The sequence below is a fragment of the Hemitrygon akajei genome, chromosome 21 (genome assembly GCF_048418815.1).
Source record: "Hemitrygon akajei chromosome 21, sHemAka1.3, whole genome shotgun sequence".
In the NCBI taxonomy this organism is placed as follows: Eukaryota; Metazoa; Chordata; class Chondrichthyes; order Myliobatiformes; family Dasyatidae; genus Hemitrygon; species Hemitrygon akajei.
The window spans coordinates 55,382,068-55,399,054 of record NC_133144.1 but is presented as its reverse complement, the minus strand read 5'-3'; the positions used below and the strand labels follow the sequence as shown (position 1 = coordinate 55,399,054).

Genomic DNA, 16,987 nt, shown 5'->3' with positions numbered 1-16,987 from the left:
GATGGAAATTCAAAGCAGCACACACAAAATGCTGGAGGAACTCAGCAGGTCAGGCAGCGTCTATGGAACTGAATAAACAGTTTACATTTCAGGCCAAGACCCTCCTGAGGACGGGAAGTGGGAAGAAATGGAAGTGGGAGGACACCAGACTAAAATGGTGGGGGGAGGGGAAGGAGGCTAGCTGAAAGGTGAGCGAAGTCAAGTGGGAGGGAAAGGTCAAGGGCTGGAGAAGAAGGAATCTGATAGGAGAGGAGAGTGGATCATAGGAAAAAGGGAAGGGGAGGAAGAAGGAGGAACTCTCTCCACCGAGGGGAAGAGTTTGAAAGACTCTCAATGTCTGAGAAAAAAAATTGTCTGTTTTAAATGAGGAACATAGAACAGTACCGCACAGGAACAGGACCTTCAGCTTACAATGTATACTGAACGAAGTAAATTAGTCATCAAACGTCCACCTAAAATAATCCCTTCTGCCTACACCATGTTCATATCTTTCAATTTCCTTCACGTTTACAGTTGTACGAGTCTGTCCCCATAAAATAATTTAGAGTCTTTCCCAACCAGGAGCCCTGGGTGAATGAAATCCACAATCTCTTGAGGACAAGATCAGAGGCATACAAGTTTGCCGACCAAGAAAGTTACAAGAGGTCCAGGTGTGATCTCCAAAAAGCTATCTCACAGGCAAAGTGGAAACTTCAGACTAAACTTCAATGAATGAAGGATGCTTGACAGTTGTGGCAGGGCTGGAATAATATCACTTCTTATAAAGTTAACTCAGGCAACATAGGCGACAACAGGGTTTTACTTCCAGATGAGCTCAATGTCTTAATGATGTATGTGCAATTATGAAGAAAGCACAGCAGTGCCTCTGCTCCCTGAAGAGTATGTGTAAATTCGGCATGACATTAAAAACTTTGACAAACTTCTATAGATGGGAGGTGCAGAGCATACTAACTGGCTGCATCACAGCCTGGTATGGAAACACCAATGCCCAGGAACAGAAAATCCTACTAAAAGTAGTGAATGCCAGGAAAAGCAGCATCCATCATCAGGAGCCCCCACCAACCAGGTCATGTTCTCTTCTCACTGCTATCATCAGGAAGAAGATACAGGAGCTTCAGGACTCACACCAGCAGGTTCAGGAACAATTACTAACCTTTAACCATCAGGCTCTTGAACCAAAGGGATTACTTCACTCAACATCACTTGCCTCATCTTTGAAATGTTCCCACATCCTATGGACTCACTTTCAAGGACTCTACATCTCATGCTCTTGATATATATTGTCTATTTATTTATTTCTTTTCATACTCACACAGATCGTTGTCTTTTGCACACTAGTGGATGCCCTAATTGGTGCTGTCTTTTATTGATTCTATTATGGCTGTTATTATATTATGGATTTTTTAGTTATGCCCATAAGAAAATAACTCTCCCAGAGTTAGATATGGTGACATATATGTACTTTGATAATAAATTTACTTCCAACTTTGAACATTCATTTGCCTATCTAAGAACTTCTTGAATGCATATATTTATTTATTTACAGTATTTAGAGATACAACGCGGAATAGGTCCTTCCGATGCTTTGATCTGTGCCACCCAGCAAACCGCTAATTTAATCATGTGACAATTTACGACGACCAATTAGCCTACTAACTGGTACATCTTGGACTGTGGGAGGAAACTAGAGCCCCCAGAGGAAACCCACGCGCATATGGGAAGAAAAGTACAAACCTGCATACAGACACACCAGAGTTGAACTTCAAACTCCAATGCCCTGAGCTGTAATATCGTCACACTAACCACTATGCTATTGTGGTACCCCCACAATACTTGCCTCCACCACCCCGGCTGCACATTCCAGGCTCCCATCACTCCCCGTATAAAAAATACTTGCCCTTCATAACTCCTTTCAACTTCCTCTCTCTCACCTTAAAGACAACAACTATACCTAAGAAGAATAATGTGGGCTGCCTTAATGACTATCGCCTGGTAGCACTCACATTGACAGTGGTGAAATACTTTGAGAGGTTGGTCATGACTGGACTCAGCAAGGACCTGGACCCATTGCAATTTGCTTATCGCCACAATAGGTCAATGGCAGACACAATCTCAATGGCTCTCCTTGAGACCACCTACGTCAGGATGCTGTTCATCGACTATAGCTCAGCATTTAATACCATAATTCCCACAATCCTGATTGAGAAGTTGCAGAACCTGGGCCTCTGTACCTCCCTCGCAATTGGATCCTCGACTTCCTAACTGGAAGACCACAATCTGTGCGGATTGGTGATAACATATCCTTTCACTGACGATCAACACTGGCACACCTCAGAAGTGTGTGCTTAACCCACTGCTCTACTCTCTGTATACACGTGACTGTGTGGCTAGGCATAACTCAAATACCATCTGTAAGTTTTCTGATGATACAACCATTGTTGGTAGAATCTCAGGTGGTGACGAGAGGATGTACAGGAGTGAGATATGCCAACTAGTGGAGTGGTGCCGCAGCAAAAACCTGGCACTCAACGTCAGTAAGACGAAAAAGCTGATAGTGGACTTCAGGAAGGGTAAGACAAAGGAGCACATACCAATCCTCATAGAGGGATCAGAAGTGGAGAGAGTGAGCAGCTTCAAGTTCCTGGGTGTCAAGATCTCTGAGGATCTAACCTGGTCCCAACATATTGATGTAGTTATAAAGAAGACAAGACAGTGGCCATACTTTATTAGGAGTTTGAAGAGATTTGGCATGTCAACAAGTATACTCAAAAACTTCTATAGTTGCACCGTGGAGAGCATTCTGCCAGGCTGCATCACTGTCTGGTATGGAGGGGCTACTGCACAGGACCAAAAGAAGCTGCAGAAGTTTGTAAATCTAGTCAGCTCCATCTTGGATACTAGCCTATAAAGTACCCAGGACATCTTTAGGGAGCGGTGTCTCAGAAAGGCAGCGTCCATTATGAAGGACCTCCAGCACCCAGGGCATGCCCTTTTCTCACTGTTACCATCAGGTAGGAGGTACAGAAGCCTGAAGGCACACACTCAGCGATTCAGGAACAGCTTCTTCCCCTCCGCCATCCGATTCCTAAATGGACATTGAATCTTTGGACACTACCTCACTTTTTTTTTAATATACAGTATTTCAGTTTTTGCACATTTTTAAAATCTATTCAACATATGTAATTGATTTACTTGTTTATTTATTATTATTTTCTCTGCTAGATTATGTATTGCGTTGAACTGCTGCTGCTAAATTAACAAATTTCACGTCACATGCCGGTGATAATAAACCTAATTCTGATTCTGCGCGCCCTCTAGTGTTCAACATGTCAAGCCTAGGAGAAAGATACTCTACTGGCTGTCTACTCTCTATGCCTCTCTTAATCTTGTACGCCTCTGTCAGATTTTGTCTCAGCTTCCGTGACTCCACAGAAAACAAATCAAGTTTGCTCATCCTCTGCTTATGGTACATAAATATTTTATCTTTTAAAAGATGACCCTAGTTCTAGATTCTCCAGAAATTGGAAGGATCCATTGAATCTGCAATGAAAGAAAGGAGCTAGGATGTTATATCCTGACTCTCACGTCATTTTTGAATGGAGTTTGGCTGACTGTCTAGTTGATGTTACAACACCTCAGTGAGGGCAGTACAGTGCATCTGCAGAAATTTGAAAGAATTTTCATGGCCAATGTGAACCATTTCAGATGCCTAAGAAAGTATATATATACCGATACATTTATTTAATCGGCACGTCAGTGTGAAGGGATCACATTGAGGCTGTTGGTGACATGGTTCACTTGCAACTTGAAACTATTGACCTATTTCAGAGCAGCTTTGTTGGAGGGGAATCCCCTCACTGACCCTCCACCCACCTTCCCCACCAGTTGCCAATGCCCTCATTGTTGACATTAAGGACTGGTTCGTTGCTCTGTCACCATCACAGAAAGTTTGCAGTCTTTTTCCTGTACTTTGCCTCTTTGTTGTTAATCATCAGATACTGCCTCCTCTCTCAAATGAATCACCAATGAAACATGTTAGACCTTTGACAGATGCCTTTGAAAATAATGCTTTATTGATCAGGATCATATTTTGATTTGAAAGCAAAATTTATCTTCAGCCATGCACAAATCCACGTAAGAAAACCTAGACCGATAAAAATTTAATAATGCAATTTCTATTTGACAGCATCCAATTCAACAGCTCAAACTAACAGCTTCACAGACTCAAGGAGATCAGGATGCTATAAGAATGCAGATTAGGATTGTGTAGTGTTTGACAACCACTGAAGAAAATTAAAGCAATACACAAGGTGCTGAAGGAATTCAGCTGGTCAGGCTCAATCTGTGGAAGTGCACAGTCAGTGTTTCAGGTCAAGATGAAAGGTCTTGAGCTGAAATATCGACTGTCCATTTCTCTCTATAGATGCTCCCCAACTCACTGAATTCCACCAATATTTTTTGTTTTGCTCCAAATTCTAGGAAGTACTGGGACTAGGCAGAAAAATGGTTTGGCACAGCCAAGAAGGGCCAAAAGGCCTTTTTCTGTGCTGTAATGTTCTATGGTTCTAAGTACAGTCTCTTGTTTATCCATTGCAGAAGATTACTCCTTCTCACCACCTCATGTCCCAAACAATACAGGTGACCTTGATTGGGTGGGGTTGCTAAGCAGGTGCTACACCTTGCCCAAGGATGACCTGCTGGATAGTGGAGGGAAGGAGCACCTTCCACCTCCTTTGTTAGAGACATATCTCCAACCTGCCAGCCATATCAACTCATTAGACAGCGCATTGGAGCATAATTGGGACAGCACAGTAACATAGTGGTTGGCACACCATTTTACAGTGCTGCGGCCCGTGTTCAATTCCCAGCACTGCCTGTAAGGAGCTTGTGCGTTCTCCCAATGACCGCGTGGGTTTCCTCTGAGTGCTCGGGATTCTTCCCACAATTCAAAGGTGTACCGATTGGTAGGTTAATTGATCATTGTTTTGTCCTGTGATTAGGCTAGGAATAAATAGGGGGATAACTGGCTGGCGTGGTTTGAAGGGCTGGAAGGACCTACTCCACGCTATATCTCAATAAATAAAAGGTTGGTGAAGTCACCAGCATTAGTCACACGCTACAAACTGAATTGACTTGTACAATCGAGTTTCTTTCACCTTGAGAGAATTCCATTAATTTATTGAATAGTCTGATCACGGGTTGATGAGACTAAAATTTGATTTTTTGGAAATGTCCATTGCTTAAGTTCATTGTTTATCACGGGAGAGTAGTGGATGCGATGTGGAGAGTGGAGATGGGAGAGGTAGAGGGAGGTTGGAGGGTTGGAATGGATTGCGTTCAGAGGCACCTGGGATGTTCAAGTGGTTGCCTTACTTTGCAATGTTGATTAATTGCCTGGGGCACACATTGGTATAATGTCATGCTGAGGTATAGGCAGCTGGGGAGATTGAGTCCTTTGACAAGAATCTAAATCAATCAAATGACTCTTAAAAGGTGATTAGATTAGTGAAACTCTGAATCCCGGGCAAATTGGATTCGTCTTTGTCCATAGATGCTACATGACTTTCTGGGCGCCCACTTTCATTTCAGATTTCCAGTAACTGATGAGTTCTGTGTCTGTCAGTTTCAGGTAATTATTTATGTTGTTTTGCTTCTTTTATTTTTTGTATTTAGCACTCCTGTATATAGATGGTTTGCCATTAACAAACCTTCACCTACTCTTTCTCAGTTAACTCCATTTCTCTTGTCTCCACGTCACAGGCATTTCATCGAACACTCTAATAAACCTCTACAGGTGTGCAATGGAAAACAGTGTGGACTGGTTGCATCACGGCCTGCTATGGAAATTACAATGCTAGATGCCAGAGAATAGTGGACCCACCAAGTTCCATCATAGGGGCAACACCCTTCACGTCATAGACATCTACAGGAGTCGGCATCTCATTAAGGCCCCCGCTGTATGGGCAATGCCCTCTTCTCAATACTACCATCAGCAGGAGGAACAACAGCCTAAAGACCCACACCTCAATGTTCAACAACAGCTTTTTGCCCACAGCCATTAGGTTCTTGAACCAACCGGAAAAACCTTAGCACGATCTCAGACAAGATTTTCTTTACTCTGCAGAGAGAGTGAAGGAAATCTTGTCTGTTAGTTCTAATGTTATGCTTATTTTGTTGTGTAAGTTATATATAATTCATGTTAATTTAACTTTATGTTAATTAGGTTTGAGATGCTTGTAATGTACTGTGTTGCTGGCTTATTCACTTATTGGTTTATTATTAGCAAATGTACTAAGATACAGTGAAAATTTTGTATTACATGCTGTTTATACAGATCAAATCATTGATCATCATCATCATTATGTGCTGTGTTATATCACGTGGGCAATCATGGTCTTATCCATGAGCATGATCGTTCTTGGCAATTTTTTCCACAGAAGTGGCTTGCCATTGCCTTCTTCTGGGCAGTGCCTTTAAAAGACGGGTGACCCCAGCCATTATCAATACTCCTGAGAGACTGCGTGGTGTCAGTGATTGCATAAGCAGGACTTGTGACCTACAGGCTAGCGGAGGGAAGGAGCGCCTTACCCCTCCTTTGGTAGAGACGTATCTCCACCCTACCACCCTTATCAAATCATTAGACAGTGCATTGAATTGGAATAAGGTAAAATAACAGCAAAGCAGAATAAAAAGTAAAAACAGGTGAACAATAAAGATCATAACGAGGTAGATTGTGAAGCCAAGCTATCTTATTGCACAAGAAGCCCATTCAAGAGTCTGATATCAAGGGATAGAAGCTGTCCTTGAACCTGTTGCTATTTGCTTTCAGGCTTTTATTTCATCTGGGAGAGGTGTGAAGAGAGAATGTCGGGGCTGGGTGGGGTCTTTGATTTTGCCGGCTGCTTCACTGAGGCAGCGAAAAATGTAGGCAGAGTCTACAGAGGAGAGGCTAGTTCCTGTGATGTGCTGAGCCGTGTCCACAACTCTGCAGTTTATTGCAGTCGTGTTTAGAGCAATTGCCATACGAAGCCAGACGGAATGCTTTCTACGGTGCTTTGATAGGAATTGGTAAGAGTCGACGGGGACCTGCCAATTTTCTTTAGCCTCTGAGGAAACCTTTTTGTTGCTGCACTTGCTCTCTGTGTATGTACTTCTGTGATGATAAACTTGAACATAAAACATAGAATATGGAACATTGCATGTCCTTTGGCCCAGCATGGCGCACCAACCCTTTAACCTACTCCAAGATCAATCTTGCACATAGTCCTCCATTTTTTCTTTCATCCATGTGCCTATGTAAGAGAGTCTTAAATGACCCTAATGTATCTGCCTCTACCACCTCCGGGAGGATATTCCATGCACCCAACACTCCGTGTGAAAAAAAATGTCTGCTTCTGACATCCCCATTGTACGTTCCTCACAAAGCTTTAAAGTTATGCCCACTTGTTTTGACCTTTTCCACCCTGGGAATAAGTCCCTGGCTGTTAACTCAGTCTATGCCTCTTATCACTTTATACTTTGTCTATCAAGTCACCCTCATCCTTATTCTCTCCAAAGAGAAAAGCCCTAGCTTGCTCAACCATTCCTCATAAGACATGTTCTGTAATCCAGGCAGCATCCCGGTAAATCTCCTCTGCACCGTCTCTAAAGCTTTCACATTCTTCCTATAAAGAGGCGGCCAGAACTGGATACAATGTTCCGTGTGGTCTAACCAGGATTTTACAGAGCTGCAACATTCTGTTGAACCCAATCCCATGACGTGATATGTGTTCTTAACCACCCTATCAACTTGTGCGGGAACTTTGAGAGATCTACAGACGTGAACCCCAAGATCTGTCAGTTCCTCCACACTGACAAGAATCCTGCCAAAAGCCCTGTATTCTACCTTCAGGTTTGAAATTCAGCTTCTCGTCCTTCTGTCCTTCCTTGCTGTTTTATAAATCTCTAAACTCCTTATAAAAGGTTTGAAACATCAACTCTGCTTCTCGCTCCACAGGGGCTGATTGACCTGCTGAGTATTTACAGCATTTTGCCTGTTTAAATTCTATGGGATGGGCAGACCTCAGCAAACCTGGCCTCATAGAATATGGAACAGCACCACACAGGGGCAGGTCCTACAGCCCATGATGTCTGAGTCAAACATGAGGCCAAATTAAACTAGATCTTTCATCTGGGCAGCACTGTAAGAGCTGTAAAGAGTAGTGTGGCATTCCTTGCATGCCTGATGTGGAGTTAAGCCATCTCCACAGCATGATTCCAGGGCAGAAGTATCTAGCTGAATTTCAGGAAAGGCGCAATCCAATATACTTATTGTTGCTATACCATGCATCGTAACATACACTGCGTGGCCACTGGGTGCATGCTCGTGGTCTTCTGCTGCTGTAGACCATCCGCTTCAAGGTTTGATACGTTGTGTTTTCAAAGATGCGCTTTTTTACGTTAACATTGTGAAACTGCTGATCTCCCGGGATTTACACGCACAACATGCCTAGAGTTTACAGAGTGCGGTACAAAAACAAGCAGAAAAAAATCCAGTGAGCACAAGTTCTGTGGGTGAAAACGGCTTGTTAACGAAAGAGGCCGGAGGAGAATGGCCAGACTGGTTCAAGCCAACAGTAACTCAAAAAACCACGCCTTACAACATCCTTTGAACACACAACATATCGAACCTTGAAGCGGACGGGCTACGGCAGCAGAAGACCATGAATGTACACTCAGTGGCTACTTTATTAGGTACAGGGAGTACATATCTAATAAAGTGGCCACTGGGTGTATATCAATGACGATTCTCAATCTGATTCTAATTGTCCTCGGTGGTCTACCGCTCACTGACATACTGTATGTGCAGGGACCTGAAGAATGTCCTCGAGTAAGGCTGGCGACTAGTTAATATTCTACACAATTCTGCTTTTCAGCTAAGTATCCCAACATCAGCAAAAAGTGACACCTAATTTCCATATTGTTTGTGGTTGCTGACAAAAGAAAATTAGAACCAAACCGCGTGTTAAATGGAATATGCAGACACTGTGAATCCTACAGGCTCAAGGAGTGCTTGTGAGGTGTAAAGTGATTGAAAACTACCTCAGCTGGGTTCTTACAATGTACAAACCTGATTCAGACTGCTTTATTACGAGAGAGCTAATTTTCTCGACTGCTGACACAACAATCAACTATATTTGATGTAACCAATTAAATCAAGAGTTGGAACACATTCAATACTCTTCCACGTTTCATTTCAATTATTGATCGCCTATAGAGGTAATCAAGAATTATGATCAGCAATTCGGATCAGAACCCATTTAATTATCACTGACTGAGATAATGTGAAATTTGTCGTTCTGCGATGGCAGTGCATTGCATTGCGGCACAGCAGCGTAGGGGTCAGCACAACGCTTCACAGTGCCAGCGACCCAGGTTCATCCCCTGTCGCTGCCTGTAAGGAGTTTGCGCGTTCTCCCTGTGACTGCGTGGGTTTCCTCCGGGTGCTCTGGTTTCCTCCCACCATCCAGAGGCGTACCAGTTGGTAGGTTAATTGGTCATTCTAAATTGTTCTGTGATTAGGCTAGGGATAAATTGGGGGTTGCTGGGTGGTGTGGCCCGAAGGCCCAATAAGTAAGTAATATTTCTGTAAAATGCAAATGTAAATACGGTAAATAGTAGAAACAGAAAAGGTCACGGGGTCATGGTTCAGAAATCTGATGGTGGAAGGAATGAAGCTGTTTCGGAATCTTAAGTGTGAGTCTTAAAGCTCCTCAACCTCCTCCTTGATGGGAGCAACAAAAAGAATAATGATCTCCTGAATGCTGAACAATTCTAGTCAATATTCACGTGGACCCAGTCATAGGAATTAAGACACACATTAGTATCTTGTTCACTGCATTACTACATGATACATTGGTACTACATTGTATGCAAAGCTATTAGCTTGATTAACTTCAGAAAACAACAAAATACCTTTCCTATCGCAGTCTCCTTGGAATTCAGGATAACCTGCTTGCTCTTCGCTTCTGAAGCGGCAAAAGAGACCACTGTGGAAATGGCTTTCTGTTTGGGACAGGCAATAGAAGAAGGGAAGCTGGATATGCAGCTTGCAAGCTGTAGAGGGGATCTGAAGGTAAACTTTCTTCACCAAGATGGTGATGGGGGGTCTGGAATGTGCAACCTAAGAGTGGTGGAATATAGATGCAAACATAGTATTTAGAGTGGCACGGTAGCATAGTGATTAGCGTAATGCTGTTACAGCACCAGCGACCCAAGTTCAACTTCACCACAATCTGGAAGGAGTTCGTACGTTCTCTCTATGACTGCGTGGGTTCCCTCTGGGTACGTGCTCTGGTTTCCTCACACATTCCAAAGACATTCAGGTCAGTAGTTAAACTGGTCACATGGGTGTAATTGGGCAGTACCAGCTTGCTGTGGCCAAGAGGGCCTGTTACCGTGCTGTATCATTGAGTAAAATAAACATTGAAGAATTATCTAGATGAGCCTTGAATCAGCAAACCATATAATACTTTGGACCAAAAACACACTTGTACTGGTAGCATCCATTTACTTCTCCTCAGCTGCCCATCATCTCCCCCTGGCTCCTCTCCTCCCCCTTTTTTCATGGCCACTGTCCTCTCCTATCAGATTCCTTCTTTTTTAGCTCTTTACCTCTTCCAGCTTCTTACTTCATCACCCCTCCCCACCTACCCATCTGCCCTCTCATCTATCACCTTTGAGCTAGTTCCCTTTCCCTCCCCCACCTTCTTATTCTAACTTCAGCCCCTTCCTCTCCTGTCCTAATGAAGGATCTTGGCTTAAAACATTGACTGTTCCTTCTCTCTGTAGATGCTACCTAACTTACTGAGTTCCTCCGGCATGTTGTGTGTGTGTTGCTCAAGATTTCAAGCAAATGTAGAATCTCTTATGTTTATGATGGATAGATGGTTAGGAAAGATTCAAAAAGATAAGTTTCAAACACAAGCAAATGGGACTTACTTAGCTGGGCATAGTTATCTGGAACAAGCCCAGCTGAGGCCTTATTCAGTGATTGTGACTCTGAATATTATAGGTAAACATTGAATGATCATCATGAGAAGATGGGCCGAGCCAATTTCCATGCTGTAATTCTATGAAAAATAATCTATATTAGTTTCAGGTATGAATGTTGACTGGATTGAAAAGGACTGAATGAATTAGCAAATATTTACGGTGCAGGAGAGGGCCGTACAACACTTCATGTCTGTGCTGGTCAGTAAATAGCCACCCAGCCTAGTGACACCTTCCAGCAGTGGTCACATGCACCTGAAGGTCACACTTCTATTATATCATATAATTAGATGTATTATTGTGTTGGCGCATGGCCTAGTGGGCAAGGCATCAGACTAGTAACCTGAAGGTCACTGGTTCGAGCCTCAGCTGAGGCAGCGTGTTTGTGTCCTTGAGCAAGGCACTTAACAACACATTGCTCTGCGACGTCACTGGTGCCAAGCTGCATGGGTCCTAGTGCCATTCTCTTGGACGACATCGGTGGCGTGGAGAGGGGAAGGCCTGCAGCTTGGGCAACTGCCGGTCTCCCATACAACCCTGGCCAAGCCTGCGCCCTGGAAACTCCAGGCGCAGATCCATGGTCTCTCGAGACCGACGGATGCCACCACCAGATGTATTATTTAATTAAATTAAATAAGTAGAGCAAAAAGAGATTTTTTTAAATAGTGAGGTAGTGTACATGGGTTCATTGCCCGTTCGGAAATCCAGAGACCCAGGTTTGATCCTAACTCCGGTGCTGTCTATGTGGAGTTTGCACATAGGTGACTACATGGGTTTCCCAAGGTGCTCTGGTTTCCTCCCACATCCCAAAAAAGTGCAGCTTGATAGGTTGATTGACCACTGTAAATTGAGTGGAAAGGTCTAGAGGGGAGTTAATTAGGAATATGTCGAAAGTAGGATGGGATTGGTTGGGACCATTTGTAAGAGAGCAGCTGAGGGCATATTTTCATGTTGTAAGATCTATGAATTTATATAATTTATATCGATGGTGTGGCTACTGGTTTCTGTGGATACAGCAACTTTGACAAGTAAGTGACAGCTGGTTAGAGCTGCAGTTGGTTCTGAAGTTCAAATATTTGGTGCCAACAGCCAAGGTGCTGTCAGGGCCTGTAGCCTTGGCTGTTTTAGTCTATATAGGCCTCTTTCAATGCCATGGAAAGTGAATCAAATTGGCTAAAGCCTGGCTGAGGTGATGCCATGTCTTTAGTTCATTGAGATGGAACATTAATTCGACACTTGCTTAAGATGGTTGCAAAGGCTTCTGTCATTAAATCTCATAAACTAGGCCACACTGGGCTATTTGATCAAGAAAGTAACTGCAGACAGCTTCTTAGAAGATGTAAATTTTTTTCTCACTCCCGTGGAAAGAAATTATTTTGCTCTACTTTTAATCACTCAGTAATGAAACCATAGATCTGTTTTGCCTCTAAACCTGCAATTTCTGAAGTTCGATAATTGTACTGAAAGTAAAAAGTGAGAAGTGTTCATTAAATGACAATTTCCGGCCGGTAACAAATCTAATCGGATCAATTTGCAGACTTCCTTAAATAACCCAAAATGCTTTAGTGCCCTGAAATACTGAATTATTTATTCACTTAACAAGGAAATAATGCAGCCAAATAGGAATATGTGACCATTTTTTTTGTTGTAGTTATCTGTTGATTTTAAACCAAGGGCAGGAAAACAATAAATGATTCTTATCTCTCTACACCATATCTATCCAAGTACCTGTCCAAATGAATTTTAAATATTGTAATTGTGCCTGCCTTCAAAACTACCTACGGCAGCTTCTTCTAGATATTCATCAACATCCATGTGAAAAACCCACCACTCCAATCCCCTTTAAATTTCTCTCCACTCACCTGTAACCTAGGGTTAAGATGAGAGCAGAGATCTGAACTCTAACTCCAGACTCCTCTGTCTGCCTAATCTATCAAAGCCCCTCGTAATTTTAGAAACCTCCTATCCTTATTCTACTTTTCACTGAGTTCACCTGAGGGGTATTCAAATCCCACCACATCAGCTGGGGAATTTAAATTCAAGTATTCGAATATAGAACACATAATGCACAACAGTACACTCAATACAGGTCCTTTGGCTCATGACGTTGTGCCAACCTTCTAACCTACTCCAAATTCAACCTTCTAACCTTCTCCAAGTTCAACCTTCTAACCTACTCCAAATTCAACCTTCTAACCTTCTCCAAGTTCAACCTTCTAACCTACTCCCAGTTTATAGCCCTCCTTTTTTCTTTAACCCATGTGACTAAGAGTCTTTTAAATATCCCTTGTGTATCTGCCTCTGCCACCACCCCTGGCAATGTGTCCCATACACTCACTATGTAAAAAACCTACTTCTGACATAATCCTTTACTTTCTTCCAATTAAAATCATGCTCCCTGCTTTTAGGAATTTTCACCCTTGGAAATGTTTCTGGCTGTCCACTCAATTAATGCCTCACAACATCAAATAAACCTCAAGTTTCCGCCCAACCTCCGTCGCTCTAAAGAGAAAAGCCCTAGCTTTTTCAACCTAACCTCATTAGACATACTTTCTAATCCAGGTAGCATCCTGGTAAGTCTCTTCTACACACTCTCTAAAACCATCACATCCTTCCTGACGAAGGGTCTCGGCCCGAAACGTCGACAGTGCTTCTTCCTATAGATGCTGCCTGGCCTGCTGCGTTCCACCAGCACTTTGTGTGTGTTACATTCTTCCTGTGATGAGGGGACCAGAAATGAACATAAATGAGCTGAAATATTAAAAAAAAACAAAAATGCTTAGTCACAGCAGATAAAATAACATGTTTACTTTTGCATTTCATGGAAGGGAAATCAGCTAATCTCACTCAGTTAGACTCCGGATCCACCAAGGTGAACATCTCCTTAGTTTAAGGCAAATTGAATTGAACAATACATCCCAGACACAGTGCACATGTGATAAATGGAAATCCTTACTCCGGATATATGAATACCTCTGAGTTAACGCCATGGGATTTTAACACACATTCCATTTGCACTGCAGCGCTGTTTGAGTGGAGCTTGTCTACTGATGACAGATTCATACCCCATCACGGAAAAGTTTATTGCCATAAGCACGTGTATCCACAGGCGCAAAGTAAAACTCACTCGCAGCAGCAGTACAATGCAATACTTAATCATACAGAAAAAACTGTGAATTACAGTATGTGTATAAATATCTATATAATACTGCAATGAGCTATATTATATATAAAATAGCTAAATTAAATAAGTAGTGTAAAAACAGAAATTAAAAATAAATAGTGAGGTAGTGCTCATGGGTTCAATATCCATTCAGAAATTGGATGGCAGAGGGGAGGAACCTATTCCTGAATCATTGAGTATATCATTTCAAGCCTCGATCCTTCCTTCCTGATGATACCAATGAGAACAGGGCATGTCCTGGGTGATGGGGGTCCTTAATGATGGATGTGGCTTTTTGAGGCTTTGCTCCTTGAAGATGTCCTAGATGCTACAGTGGCTAGTGCCCATGATGGACCTGACTAAGGTTATAAGTTTCTGCAGCTTATCTTTATCCTCAGCAGCAGCCCACCCCATCACTCCACCAGCCCAACCACCCCCACCCCTCCACATACCAGACCGTGATGCAGCCAGTTATTTGCAAGTGTCTTTAGAGACATACCAGATCTCCACAAACATCTTAATGGTAGAGCCTCTATCATGCCTTCTTTGTTGCTGTATTGATATGTCGGGTCCAGGATAGATCCTCAGAGACAGTGACGCACAGGACATTAAAGTTGCTCACTCAGCATGCTTCCCTGCCTGATGCCGTCATTCAGAAACAAGTAATTCTAAACATTAATTTAGAAAGTAGAATTCAATGAATTCAGAATCTATTAGATTTGGAAAAGTGTTTGGATTTCAGTGGAAAGATTTCAAAGTAGTTGAACAGTTTGAACCTTTGTCAGTACAAATTGGCCCACTTGCGCCCTCTGCAGAATGTGAATCAAATATTTCCCAGAGTTACTGCTTTGAAACAGCCTTTCATCTGTAAATGCAGTGCTCTGAGGAAGCAGGTTCTGATGCCGAGTAAGGAGACAGCAATTTTTAAGTGTTTTATTAGTGGGAATATTACTTACTTAAGCTTGAAGAATTTAAAGTTCAATGCAAGGAAATAATTGACATCTGAAGGAACACCTTCCAAGTACTTAGTAATGATAGTCTAATGATTAAGGTAATAGCATCACAGAGCATTTCTTATGATGGTCAGATTATAAAATGCCCCATTCTAACTTGGAATGTAGTTTCACACATGCAGCGATGCACTTATTCAGGCAGTGGAATGCTCCCCTTAGTCCCCATTGATTAATGACATACTTTGCAGAAACATAGAACAGTACAGCACAGTACAGGCCATTCGGCCCATGATATTGTACTGATATTTTAACCTATTCCAAGAACAACCTAACACTTTCCACCCACATAGGCCTCCATTTTTGTTTCAGCCATGCGCCCATCTAAGAGTTTATTAAATGCCCTGTTAGCACTGTAGCATTTCCATTCTCAATCAGAGGTGCCAATACTTGCACAGCAACCACTGGAAACATTGCCTACCAAAACCACAAATACCACCACCATTTGGAGAACGTTTTTACTGACTTCGAGAAGCATAACCAATGAGCTGCTCAAGTTTCTTAACCTATGAGAAGCATTTGATGTCTCTGGGTCTGTACTTGACGGAGTTTGGAAGACTGAGGGAAAATCTGCTGCATACTGAAAGGCCTGGATAGAACGTACAGTGCGTGAAGTGTCAGATCTGAGGGCACAGCCTCAGAATAAAGGAATGCCATTAAAACTTGAGATGAGGAGGAATTTCTTCATCCAGAGGGTGGTGAAGCCATGGAATTTATTGCCACAAGGGGCTCTGGAAGCCCAATCACTGGGTGTAATTAAGGCAGAGATTGATAGGTTCTTGATTGGTAAGGGGTTTAAGGATCCATGATTGGATGGCAGAGCAGAAATGATGGACCAAATAGCCTCATTCTGCTCCTATAACATGCTGTTATAAGCATTATTCAATGTCAGCAAAACCACAGAGCTGATTACCAGACTATAAGACATAGGAGCAAAATTAGGACATTCAGCCCATCAAGTCTGCTCTACCATTCCATCATGGCTGATTTATTCTCCCTATCTCCTACCTTCTCCCCATGTCCTTTGATTCCCAGATTATTCAATAACCTATCAACCTCCACCTTAAGTATACTGAATGACTTGGCCTGCACAGACATTTGTGTGGCAATAAACACCACAGATTCACCACCCTCTGGCTAAGGAAATTTTTCCTTATCTCTGTTCTAAATGGGCACCTGAAGCGGAGCCCTCTGGTCCTAGACGTCCCCTCTATAGGAACTATCCTCTCCACATCCACTTTATCCAGACCTTTCAATATTTGATAAGTTGCAATGAGATCCTCCTCATTCTTCTAAACTCCAGCGAGTTCATACGCAGATCTATCAAACACTCCCCATATGCTAACCCTTTCATTCCTGGGACCATTCTCATGAACTCCTGTTGACCCTCTCCAGTGCCAGCACATCTTTTCTGCTCAGAATTCTCTGTGAGGTTTTACCAGCACCTTATAAAGCCTCAGCATTACATCATTACTTTTATATTCTAGTCTTCTCCAAATGAATGTGAACATTGCAGTTGACTTCCCTACCACCAACTTAGCCTACAAGTTAACCAAGGTTACACGGTTAGCCTACAAGTTAACCAAGGTTAGCCTACAAGGTTACACGGCGGCAACAGAGGAGAACCCAAGTGCAGGACACTGGCATGTCGACTCAGTTGGGGAGGCTGGCATAGGCCTGAACGTAGAGCAGGAAACCAGAGGAACCTTGACAAGGAGACGGGATTCACAGGGACTCTCTAGAAACTAGAGCGGAACTTAGAACTACCGGTTTTAATCAGGAC

General features: G+C 42.7%; 1 protein-coding gene across 1 annotated transcript in view; it reads left to right on the top strand.

Annotated features, from left to right (window-relative positions):
• Positions 1-6,242, top strand: part of LOC140714485 (ribonuclease P protein subunit p25-like protein) — a 47,111-nt gene extending 40,869 nt beyond the window's left edge. The window contains exon 2 of the mRNA XM_073025782.1: positions 5,761-6,242. The gene's annotated coding sequence lies outside the window, so the exon portion shown is untranslated. The remainder of the gene's footprint in view (positions 1-5,760) is intronic.
• The last annotated feature ends 10,745 nt before the right edge of the window (positions 6,243-16,987 follow it).